The 11388-nt window shown below is 35.9% G+C and overlaps 1 pseudogene; it reads right to left on the bottom strand.

Moving 5' to 3' along the window:
- Window positions 1-272: 272 nt before the first annotated feature.
- Window positions 273-1771, bottom strand: LOC122700915 (annotated as a pseudogene).
- Window positions 1772-11388: the final 9617 nt, after the last annotated feature.

Genomic DNA, 11388 nt, shown 5'->3' with positions numbered 1-11388 from the left:
AATATAGTCAAGAATGAAGTAATAGTATCTTTGTGGTGACATAACATAACTAGACTTATGTTAGTGATCATTTAGAAAATGCATAGAAAATAACACCATGCTGCATGTATGGGAAGCCAGCGAGGGTAAAATAAAAGGGTTCAATACTCAAGTAACTGAATGCTAAAATATTAGAAATCATACAAATGATAGTTCACTATCACAGAGGTCTAGTGGGAAGATGGAGAAACTATTTCCAATTAAGTGACCAAAGCAATTTGTGCTTTTTCTTCTTAAAAGTCTGTATCTGTCCTCTGGCCTTTAAGAGGTGGATCTTCATGATTGTATTGATTTACAATCTGGTTCTTATAAAGTACAGCAGCAGGAATCCAAAAAGTGATGTATAACATTTCCTTATGAGGGTCCACATTTTTCACTAAGTGGATTGAACTGCATGGTTCTTAGGAGATGTCTAATACAGTTCCAGCTTGTTGCTGAAACATCCTCAGCTGCATTAGCATCTTTGGAAAAGCTGTAACAGTGCACAGTGGGAAGGAACTCACTGCCACATGGCTGCCATCTAAGAATGCTTTGAAAGCGGTGAGAAACTCAATAGCCTTTGCTGTCAAATTCATGACAATGCGCACAGAGTGTTTTCTTCCTTTTGACAGTGGCCCCAGCTGCTGCATTAACTCTTCTCTGACTGGCCCTTGCAGGAAATCTTTCCCATCCAACTTAAAGACTTTCATCTTTTGGTCCACTTTATCTAATTTACAATTGTGCAGTAGCCATTTACAGGATTTGAGATTGGCATCACTAGCAAACACAGTGCAGTTTTTCTTTGCTGCTGGAATGGCCAAGGGCCCAGTCCCAGCAAAAACATCAAATAGGACATCCCCAGGTATGAGAAGTTCTGTGATGTGATTGTGTTCTGTGGAGAGACAAGGATTCCAGTAGACTTTTGAAAAATCAAATTCATAGGTGTAATTGTTTTTTCAAAACTTGGTCACCATATTCTCCTCTCCAGATAGTATTTCCATTTGGAAATTTCAGTAAGTTTTATCAATATCAATGATTTTATTTACTGCTGAGGTGATTCCTGGATTTTTGTCAATCATAACTTGGCCAATTAAATGCTTGTAAGGTAGTCGATGATGTCAAAGTTTCAGGTGGGCAGTGTGCCCAACTCTGCAAAAACGTGAGGTCACATCTTGAACTTCAGGAAGCATAGCTCTCAAGATTTTTTCTGACTTAAAGTTTTCATAAATTAGTTCCAAATTATATTTCAGTATCTGTGGATTGACATTCAGCTGCTTTAAAATACTGAGTTCTTCTTCCTCAAAGGAATCAACGGTAAACATTTTATAGGGATCCAACCTAAACAGTCTACCTTCTTCATCTTCGGGATCTTCAATCACACATTTTAGGCCAGGTTGCTGCAGTGTTGCCCTTTTAAGGGATCACAGCAGTTTCTGAGTATTTCTTTCCTCACTTTAATCTCTGGGATGGTGCCTGTCTTTTTACAAGCTATTCTATCAAGTTCTGTCATTCCTTGAACATCAGAGTGTGGGGAAAACAATTCAGAGTCTCTATGATTTGAGAGTCTCTCTATTTCAGGCATGATTGAGAATCTTTCTCTTTGATCCTACAAGAAAATACCAGGTGCTCTGCTAAGCTTCAGTATCAGTGATGCCCAAGGGAGTAGAATCAGTGATGCTGACTCAGTCATTCTTCATCTTTCCACTTTGATAAGTCTTCTTAAGAATCCACATCGCTTCAGTAAGCTCCTCATTCTCTGGTGCAGCTCGGATCTTCACCATGTTGTATAATAAGAACTAATACAGCATGGTAGGTCAATTATACTTCAAAACAAACAGCAAGACATACAAACAAACTCATGGAAAAAGAGGTCAGATTTCTCATTAGCAGAGACAGAAGGTGAGGGAAGGGGAATTGGATGAAGAAGGTCAAAATGTGCTACAAAGGTAGACTTGATTAAGCTTAGTGAGGAAGGCTTGCAGAAAGTTGAGATAGGCCTAGGTAGGCTTCTTGTGCCTAACAATCAGCCAAGGTGTGAATACAAAAGACGAATTCTAGAGTAAAATTAAAAGTGCTAACCCACTGTGCACATGTGAATGATAAGACAAGGAAATGGCTCATTGACATGGAGACATTTTAGAGGTCTGGATGTAGGATCAAACCCATCACAACATTTCCTTAAGCCAAAGCTGAATGCAGAGCAAGGCACTAACTCTCCTCTATTCTATGAAGGCTGAGAGATGTGAGGAAGGTGCAGAAGAAAAATTTGAAGCTAGCAGATGTTTGTTCATGAGGTTTAAGGAAAAAATATATTTCCATAATGTCTTGTGCAATGTGAAGCAGCAAGTGATGATGTAGAACTGTAGCAAGTTATCCAGATGATCTAGATAAAATAATAAATGAAGGTGCTATATTAGACAGCAGATTTTCAGTGCAGACAAAGAAGATTTATATTGGAAGATGATGTCATCTAAAACTTTCATAGCTAGTAAAGAGAGTCAATGCCTGGCTTAAACATTTCAGAGAACAGAGTGACACTCTTTTTAGGGCCTGATGTAATTGGTGACTTAAAGTTGAAGCTGATGTTCTTTTACCATCTAGAAAATCTTAGGATCCTTAAGACTTATGCTAGATTTACTCTGTCTATGCTCTGAAAATGGAAAAAAAAAGCCTAGATTACAACACATCTGTTCACAACATGGCTTACTAAATAGATTAAGCCCACTGTAAAGAACTACTATAATAAAAAAAAATCCTTTCAAAGTAATACTGCTCTTTGACAGTGCACCTGGTAAACCAAGAATTCTGATGGAGATGTACAATAAGATTCATGTTCCTTTTATGCACACTGACATAAATTTATTTGAAACTCATGGATCAAGAAGTAAGATCAAATTTCAAAATTTTAATTTCAAGGGTTACATTTCATAAGGCTATAGCTGCCACAGATATAGTGATTTATCTAATCAGTTCAGTTCAGTTGCTCACTTGTGTCCGACTCTTTGCGACCCCATGAATCGCAGCACGCCAGGCCTCCCTGTCCATCACAAAGTCCGGAGTCTACTCAAACCCATGTCCATCGAGTCAGTGATGCCATCCAACCATCTCATCCTCTGTTGTCCCCTTCTCCTCCTGCCCCCAATTCTTCCCAGCATCAGGGTGTTTTCCAATGAGTCAACTCTTTGCATGAGGTGGCCAAAGTACTAGAGTTTCAGCTTCAGGATCAGTCCTTCCAATTAACACCCAGGACTGATCTCCTTCAGGATGGACTGGTTGGATCTCCTTGCAGTCCAAGGGACTCTCAAGAGTCTTCTCCAACACCACAGTTCAAAAGCATCAATTTTTCGGCGCTCAGCTTTCTTCACAGTCCAACTCTCACATCCATACATGACCACTGGAAAAACCTTAGCCTTGACCAGATGGACCTTTGCTGGCAAAATAATGTCTCTGCTTTTCAATATACTATCTAGGTTGGTCATAACTTTACTTTCAAAGAGTAAGCATCTTTTAATTTCATGGCTGCAGCAACCATCTGCAGTGATTTTTGAGCCCCAAAAAATAAAGTCTGACATTATTTCCACTGTCTTCCCACCTATTTTCCATGAAATGATGGGACCAAATGCCATGATCTTAGTTTTCTGAATGTTGAGCTTTAAGCCAACTTTTTCACTCTCCTCTTTCACTTTCATCAAGAGGCTCTTCAGTTGATCTTCGCTTTCTGCCATAAGGGTGGTGTCATCTGCATATCTGAGGTTATTGACATTTCTCCCGGCAATCTTGATTCCAGCTTGTGCTTCTTCCAGCCCAGCATTTCTCATGATGTACTCTGCATCGAAGTTAAATAAGCAGGGTGACAATATACAGCCTTGATGTACTCCTTTTCCTATTTGGAACCAGTCTGTTGTTCCACGTCCAGTTCTAACTGTTGCTTCCTGACCTGCATACAGGTTTCTCAAAAGGCAGGTCAGGTGGTCTGATATCCCCAACTCTTTCAGAATTTTCCACAGTTTGTTGTGATCCACACAGTCTAAGGCTTTGGTGTAGTCAATAAAGCAGAAGAAATAGATGTTTTTCTGGAACTCTCTTGCTTTTTCGATGATCCAGTGGATGTTGGCAATTTGATCTCTGGGTCCTCTGCCTTTTCTAAAACCAGCTTGAACAGCTGGAAGTTCATGGTTCACGTATTGCTGAAGCCTGAATTGGAGAATTTTGAGCATTACTTTACTAGCGCGTGAGATGAGTGCAATTGGGCGGTAGTTTGAGCATTCTTTGGCACTGTCTTTCTTGGGGATTGGAGTGAAAACTGACCTTTTCCAGTCCTGTGGCCATGGCTGAGTTTTCCAAATTTGCTGGCAGATTGAATGGCGCACTTTCACAGCATCATCTTTCAGGATTTGAAATAGCTCAATGGGAATTCCATCACTTCCACTAGCTTTGTTCATAGTGATGCTTTCTAAGGCCCACTTGACTTCACATTCCAGGATGTCTGGCTCTAGGTGAGTGATCACACTATTGTGATTATCTGGGTCATAAATAGATTTGGACAAATTAAATTAAATGGTAAGGATTCACCATCCTAGATCCCCATAAGAACATTTGTGATTCAGAGGAAAAGGTCAAATATAAATATTAAAATGAGCATTGAGGAAGTTGATTTCAATCTTGATGACTTGGAACAGTTCAAAACTTCAGTGGAGAGAGTAACCACAGTGGAAATAGCAAGAGAAGTGGGATAAGAAATAAATCCTAAATGTATTGGAGTTGCACAATCTCGTAAGAAATATTTGAGGGGATGAGGATTTGCTTCATATGCATGAGGAAATAAAGTGATTTCTTGAGATTAAAACTACTCCTGGTGAAGATTCTGTGAAGATTGTTGAAACGACAACAGGATTGAGAATATTACATACATTTAATTGATAAAGAAGTGTCAGAGTTTGACGAGATGACTCCAATTCTGAAAGAAATTCCACTGTGGGTAAAATGGTATCAAACAGCATTGCATATTACAGAAAAATCCTTTGTGAAAGGAAGGATCAATCACTGTGACAATGTTCAGTCTAATTTTAAGAAATTGCCAGAATCACCCCAACTTCAGCAACACCACTCTGATCAGTTAGCAGTCACCAACATCAAGACAAGAGCTTCCTCCAACAAGATATTATGACTCCCTGAAGACTCAGATGTTAGTTAGCATTTTTAGCAATATGATTTTTAATATGTACATTCTTTTAAACATATATTGCTATTGCATATTTAATGGATTAGTGTATAAACATAACTTTTTTATACACTGGGAAACCAAAAAATGTGTGTGACTTGTTTTATTGCAACTTTCATTTGTTGCAGTAGTCTGGAACTGAATCTGCAATGTCTCCAAGGTGTGCCTGTACCAAATTAATAACAAATACCTGAGAAGGAAAAAGTATAGCTAACCAAATAATTTTCAATAATCCAAGTAAATACATACACTGCTTATACAAGTTGGAAAGAGCTACAAAGAAATTTGAACATTATTTAATAGTTTAAAAATAATTAAATGTATGTATTTATCAATTTTATAACTTTTGTATATGTTGTAGTACTGAGTAAAGGAGTAAATACACTGGTAGAACTGACAGCCAGAATTCTATACGTGGGAGAAAAGTAAAAGTGTTAGTTGCTCTGTTGTGTCCGTCTCTTTGGAACCCCATGAACCATTGCCCACCAGGCTTCTCTGTCCATGGGATTCTCCAGGCAAGAACACTGGAGTGGGCATCCATTCCCTTCCTCAGAGGATCTTCTCAACCCAGGGATCAAACCTATGTCTCCTGCATTGCAGACAAATTCTTTAACATCTGAGCCACCAGGGAAGCAAATAAGGGAGGAAGAGATACAAAAGTGTAATGGGAGAATTACAAGGGAAAGCCTTTTGGTATTGGGATGGAATTTGAGATTTCAATATTAATCTATAAATTATGAATTGATAGTAAAACCTCAAATTCCAAATTATATACACTATGTGTGTGTGCGCTAAGTTGCTTCAGTCATGTCCAACTCTTTGACATCACATAGATTATAGCATGCCAGGCTCCTCTGTCCATGGGGTTCTCCAGGCAAGAGTACTGGAGTGGGTTGCCATGCACTCCTCAAGGGGATCTTCCTGACCCAGAAATTAAACCCACATCTCTTATATCTCCTGCACTGGCAGGGAGGTTGTTTACCACTAGCACCACCTGAGAAAGCCAATGTCAAAATTATCCTATGTATGGTAAATATTAAATATATATTATACTTTATTATCTATACAGAGATACAATCCCTAGCTTTGTCTGTTGAAAACACCAAGACATAATGATAACAAACCAGCTTACCTAGTACTGTAGGCTGCTTGTGTACCCCAAAATTTGTGTGTTGAAACCTAATCACAGTACAATGGAATCTGGAAGTGAGAACTTCAGCACAGTGATCCCCAACATTTTTGGCACCAGAAACAATTTTTTTGAAAGATAATTTTCCATGGACTAGGGCCTAGGGGAGGAGGGGAATGGCTTCAGAATGATTTTCATAAGAAGTTCGCAACCTAGATTCCTCTCAAGTGCAGTTCATAGTAGAGTTCGCAATCCTATGAGAATCTAATATCACCACTGAAATGATAGGAGGCGAAACTCAGACAAGTGATGAGAAATAGCTGTAAATACAGATGATGCTTAACTCACCCACTGGTTACTCACCTCCTGCTGTGTGACAAGTTCCTAACAGGCCATGGACAGCTACCAGTCTGTGTCCCAGGGTTTGGGGACCCATGCTTTAGGAGGTAACTAGCTCATAAGGGTGGCATCCTCTTGAATAGGATTAATGCTCATTAACACAGGTCCTTGGGAGCCACCATCTGAGGTTACAGTGAGAAGTTGGCCATCTATGAACTGTGAAGCAGAGCCTTACCAGACCCAGATTCTGTTGGCACCTTAATCTTGTACTTCCCAGGATCCAGGACTGTGAGAAAAAATTTCTCTTGTTTTGTAAACCATCCAGTCTATGGTATTTTTGCTATTTTTGTTTGTGAGTACATACTCAGTTGTGTCCAGTTCTTTGCTACCCTATGATATATAGTGCACCAGGTTCCAGACAGGAATACTAGAGTGGTTTACAATTTCCTCCTCCAAGGGATCTTCCCTATTTTTATTATAGTAGCTTTAAAAAGCTAAGATATCTAGAATCCCTCCATCTTAATATTGGTTTCTAAATACCATTCATTTCAAAATAAGTAGGACTTCTTGAGAAAATGTATGGATTCCATGACTGCTGCAAGAGAGTTACAAAGGTGAACCAGGAAACTCTTCTTGGGTCAGAAATTAAAGAAGGGTTCAGAAATGAATACAGACATGTTAAAAGAACATCTAACCCTTCAGAGGGCCATACAAGTGCCTTCTGAATGCTGTATTTCTCTGACATGTGTGATCTATTTGACTTCCTTTTCTCAATACCTTCTCCTTGGGCCACACTCCATAACTTTTGCTACTAAGGTCTCTGAGTTAAGGCAGAAAGTCTAGTCTTATTCAAACACTTTCTGAGGTGCTCAGTTAACCCACAAGAAACCTGTGCCTCCCTGTCAAACAAACAAGCTGGAGAAAATACTGACTTAAGCTGATCTGATGTCATTCTTCCTTCTGTACATCACAGGATGTTCAACCAAGAAAATAAAACCAATTGTCTGTCATTGCTGTCATCAACCAAGTTTATCATTGATTATTTTATCTTGCCATTTTAGTTTTTCTTTCCTGCAAGAGTGAGATGATATTGTGGGTACTGAATCCAAGTGACCCCTCTTAGTAAACCCCAAAGGAGTAAGTAGACTATACTTAATTTTTGACAGCTTTCTCTCTGTGTCTCTTGTATCACACAGAAGCAAGCATGCAAGCACACATGCATACATCCCACTAACACACAAACTGCAATACAGTAATGTATATGCATTTTTTCATAGTTTTTACACTCAAAATTATATCATAAACATTTCATATATAAGTTATCTTTGAAGCCATGAACTTAAAAATTGCACAATATTCTAATACTTGGCTAAATTTTCTAGATAATAGACCAATCAAGAATGTGTTGATATATAATTGACATACAGAGCACTGCCAATATTTACTAAAATAAATTTCACTGCCATGATTATTACTTAGCATAAATATTTGATCACATCTTTTATTACATCCTTAGGATCATTTCTAAGATTTATAATTAGAGAGACAGTAATTAGTTTTTTAAAAGATCTAATTCCATCCATATAGCATTTCCAAATGGACTTTTAAATCATATTAAAGCAATACAAATTATTGTTAATTAAAGATTCATTAACTATTTAGATATTTAAGATGTCATTATTAGAAATGAAACATTTGTTAATAGTGACAGATGCTTACTTTATAATTTTTTTATTTAGAGTACAGTTCTGAAGAAGAATATGATACAACTATATGGTAATAAGTGATACCAGTTGCCATTTCATCTAAATAGTAAATGATGAAAGAAAAAGCAGATTGAAAAATTACAAGTAATTTATATCACTTAAGGGAGACTCCTTGTTAGCTTTTCTTAATTACCTAATTTCTTGTCATCTCAGTAAAAGCCTACCACAGCAGACCTTTTTGTTTTACCTCTCTAGTTCCTTCACAGTACCTGATAGTGTTTTGCTCAGTATGTAATGTGTAACTGGTCAACTGAAATAATATAAAGTTTTTTTTTATCTAAAGCCTATTAGAAGTTATGAGCATTTCACTTTTATAAGTATGACCAACACTTGCAAAGCAACTCCAAGACAAATATATTTCTTGTTAAATAAAATAAAATTTTAAAAAAATCTTTCAAATTCTCTTCCATGTCATTTAATTTCAGATAACATTTGTACTTCTATTCTAATTTTTAAACTTTAAATTGTGTACCAAAAATATATATAAAGTATCATATAATAACACTCATTAAGTGTAAAATTTTAAAAAGGTTAAGTTATTTTTAGTGAGAAAACTGTTTTTTCCTTTGGGAAATAAAGGAGATACATCATTAGCTAAGTTACTGAATAAAAAGCCAAAATTATTTGCAAGGATCACGTTAGTTTCAAAGTCATAGAGACAACATACTTAAATGTAATACATATCAGATTTTTGGCCGATAGAGATTATTTTAACAAAAGTCATACTAATTTAAAAATAAGAACATAGTAAAGACTGAATTACTGAATTTCTGTATGACTAAAAATCAGACTACGCCTTTGTCAATTAATCAATTCTAGTGATTTAGTATGGCCACTTCCAAGATTTTTATCAGTATCTAAGAGTCAACAAAGAGTAGCATGATATACTACTACTAATAGTTGAAAGATTAAAATTAATTCATAAACTTATTGTGATTTATTTATTTATTGGAAGACTCAGTATTAAAAAGCTTCAATTCTTTCCAAATGGATTAGAGTTGATGTAATCTAAAATTGTAATTTTTAATTTAACAGCATAGCAAAATATTTGCTAAACATTAGCAAAGTGTTTCTGAACTGTTTGGGAGTATTTACTTGTAAAAAAAAATATCAGGCAAAGTACTTGAATTAGATTATATAATTTATTATTAAAAATAAGAAACAAGTCCAAAAAAGTGTCCAAATAACTTGAAAAGATATTTTATAAGAAGATTTACAGCTGTCCTATGAAAATGTGCTCAACTTTAATAATAATTAGAAAAATAAAAATTTAAACCCCAAACATATACCACTAAACACTGAGCACAATGACCAACATTAAAAAATGATATTAACTCCCAGGTTTATTCTTACAAAATGTGTGCAGTTTTACAGCAGCAATAATGATGAAGAACTTAAAAAGAATGAGGACATTACCTATCAATAGCACAATAAATGAATAAATTGTGTGATGTTTATACAAGAAACACTATCAGCAATAAAAACAAATGAACTACAGCTAAGTAAACTACATTGGTCCATCTTACAGCTCCTAAGAAAATAAAACAACCTAGATATGAAAATTATACTTCCTCTCTTTCCATTTATATTTGTGTATGTGTACTGGAGTGCTAAGTCACTTCAGTCATGTCCAACTCTGGACATGAAACATTAACATCTCCAGTTATTCTTATTTTAAACTTCAGACAATAACACTGTCTACCTTATATACTGTGAGTCTTGACTTAATGGACATGAAGTGATGAACACAGTGAACATGACAATATTTCATATTCAGTTTTTACAATAGGTATTCAGAGATGTTTTACACCTTACTATAGTGACTTCAAATAATTCATATCTAACATAAGTTAAAAAAATAAAAATATGTTCTTAACAAAATTTTCAGTATTTTCTATACCCTAATAGAAATAAATTAAAAAAAAATACACATTTGGCCAAATGGAGGCTGGACATTTCTATTCTTTTTGAACTCCTGTATCTATATTTATATTCTGTTTTACTCTAGGATTTTTGTCTATAAATCAAGCACTATTTGGTTCATAGCCAAGTTTTCCTTTGCAAATTTATTTTAGAATTTGTCATTAGTTTACCTCTTCCTCTGTATCTTTCTCAACTGTGCAACCTAAGATCAGATCATTACTTGGTTTTAAACCTAAAATTGATTTAAAAATATCAAAAGGGACACTGGCCATAAGAAAAAAATAGGCACCATTTCATGCTTAAACATTATTACTCTACTTAAATACTTATCAAAAAAGGAAAAGTAAGACAAGAGGTAGACTGAATCTGACTAATTGACAGGAATGACCACTTCAAGTCATACATGGCATTTGTGTGCACATAGAGAAAACTCATTGCATTGTATCCAAAACCTTAGCTTCGGAAAGTTTCCTGGATGAGTCTTATTTCCTCTCAGTCCTCAGTAGTAATATTGGGCAAGCCCATTGCATTTTGAATCTGTGTCTTTTCACTTGTAAAATAAAGATAAAATCACATGTGCGACTAACAAGATTGTTGCAAAATAAAATAAAGCATATGAACACAATTCTTGGCAGTAAAGCATAATATACATATGTTATTTTTATTCAATATCAGCTCCCTGGTGTTTTATGAACTTAATCAGAATGTAACTTTGTTTATTCCTTTATGTAGTTTATAAGAAGAAATTTATAAGAAGCTTTTGTGATTTAAAAAAAAAAAAAAATTGACTAATAGCTACTCCCAGAGGCAAGTGATCCGTACAAGTGAATTAGGAGGGGTTCTAAGATGCTGTCTTGCTATAAGAACACTTTTAAAGGAATTCGAAGCCTCAATGAGTCCCCAAAGACTGGTTGCACAGGTCAATTACTGCTGCAGTGGAGAGAGTATGCCTAAGGGAAATTCACTGTTTATAATCACTAACTGAAGTAAAA

This window comes from Cervus elaphus, chromosome 1 (genome assembly GCF_910594005.1).
Source record: "Cervus elaphus chromosome 1, mCerEla1.1, whole genome shotgun sequence".
NCBI classification, from domain to species: domain Eukaryota; kingdom Metazoa; phylum Chordata; class Mammalia; order Artiodactyla; family Cervidae; genus Cervus; species Cervus elaphus.
The sequence above is the reverse complement of the archived record's forward strand: the minus strand, read 5'-3'. Positions and strand labels throughout refer to the sequence as shown.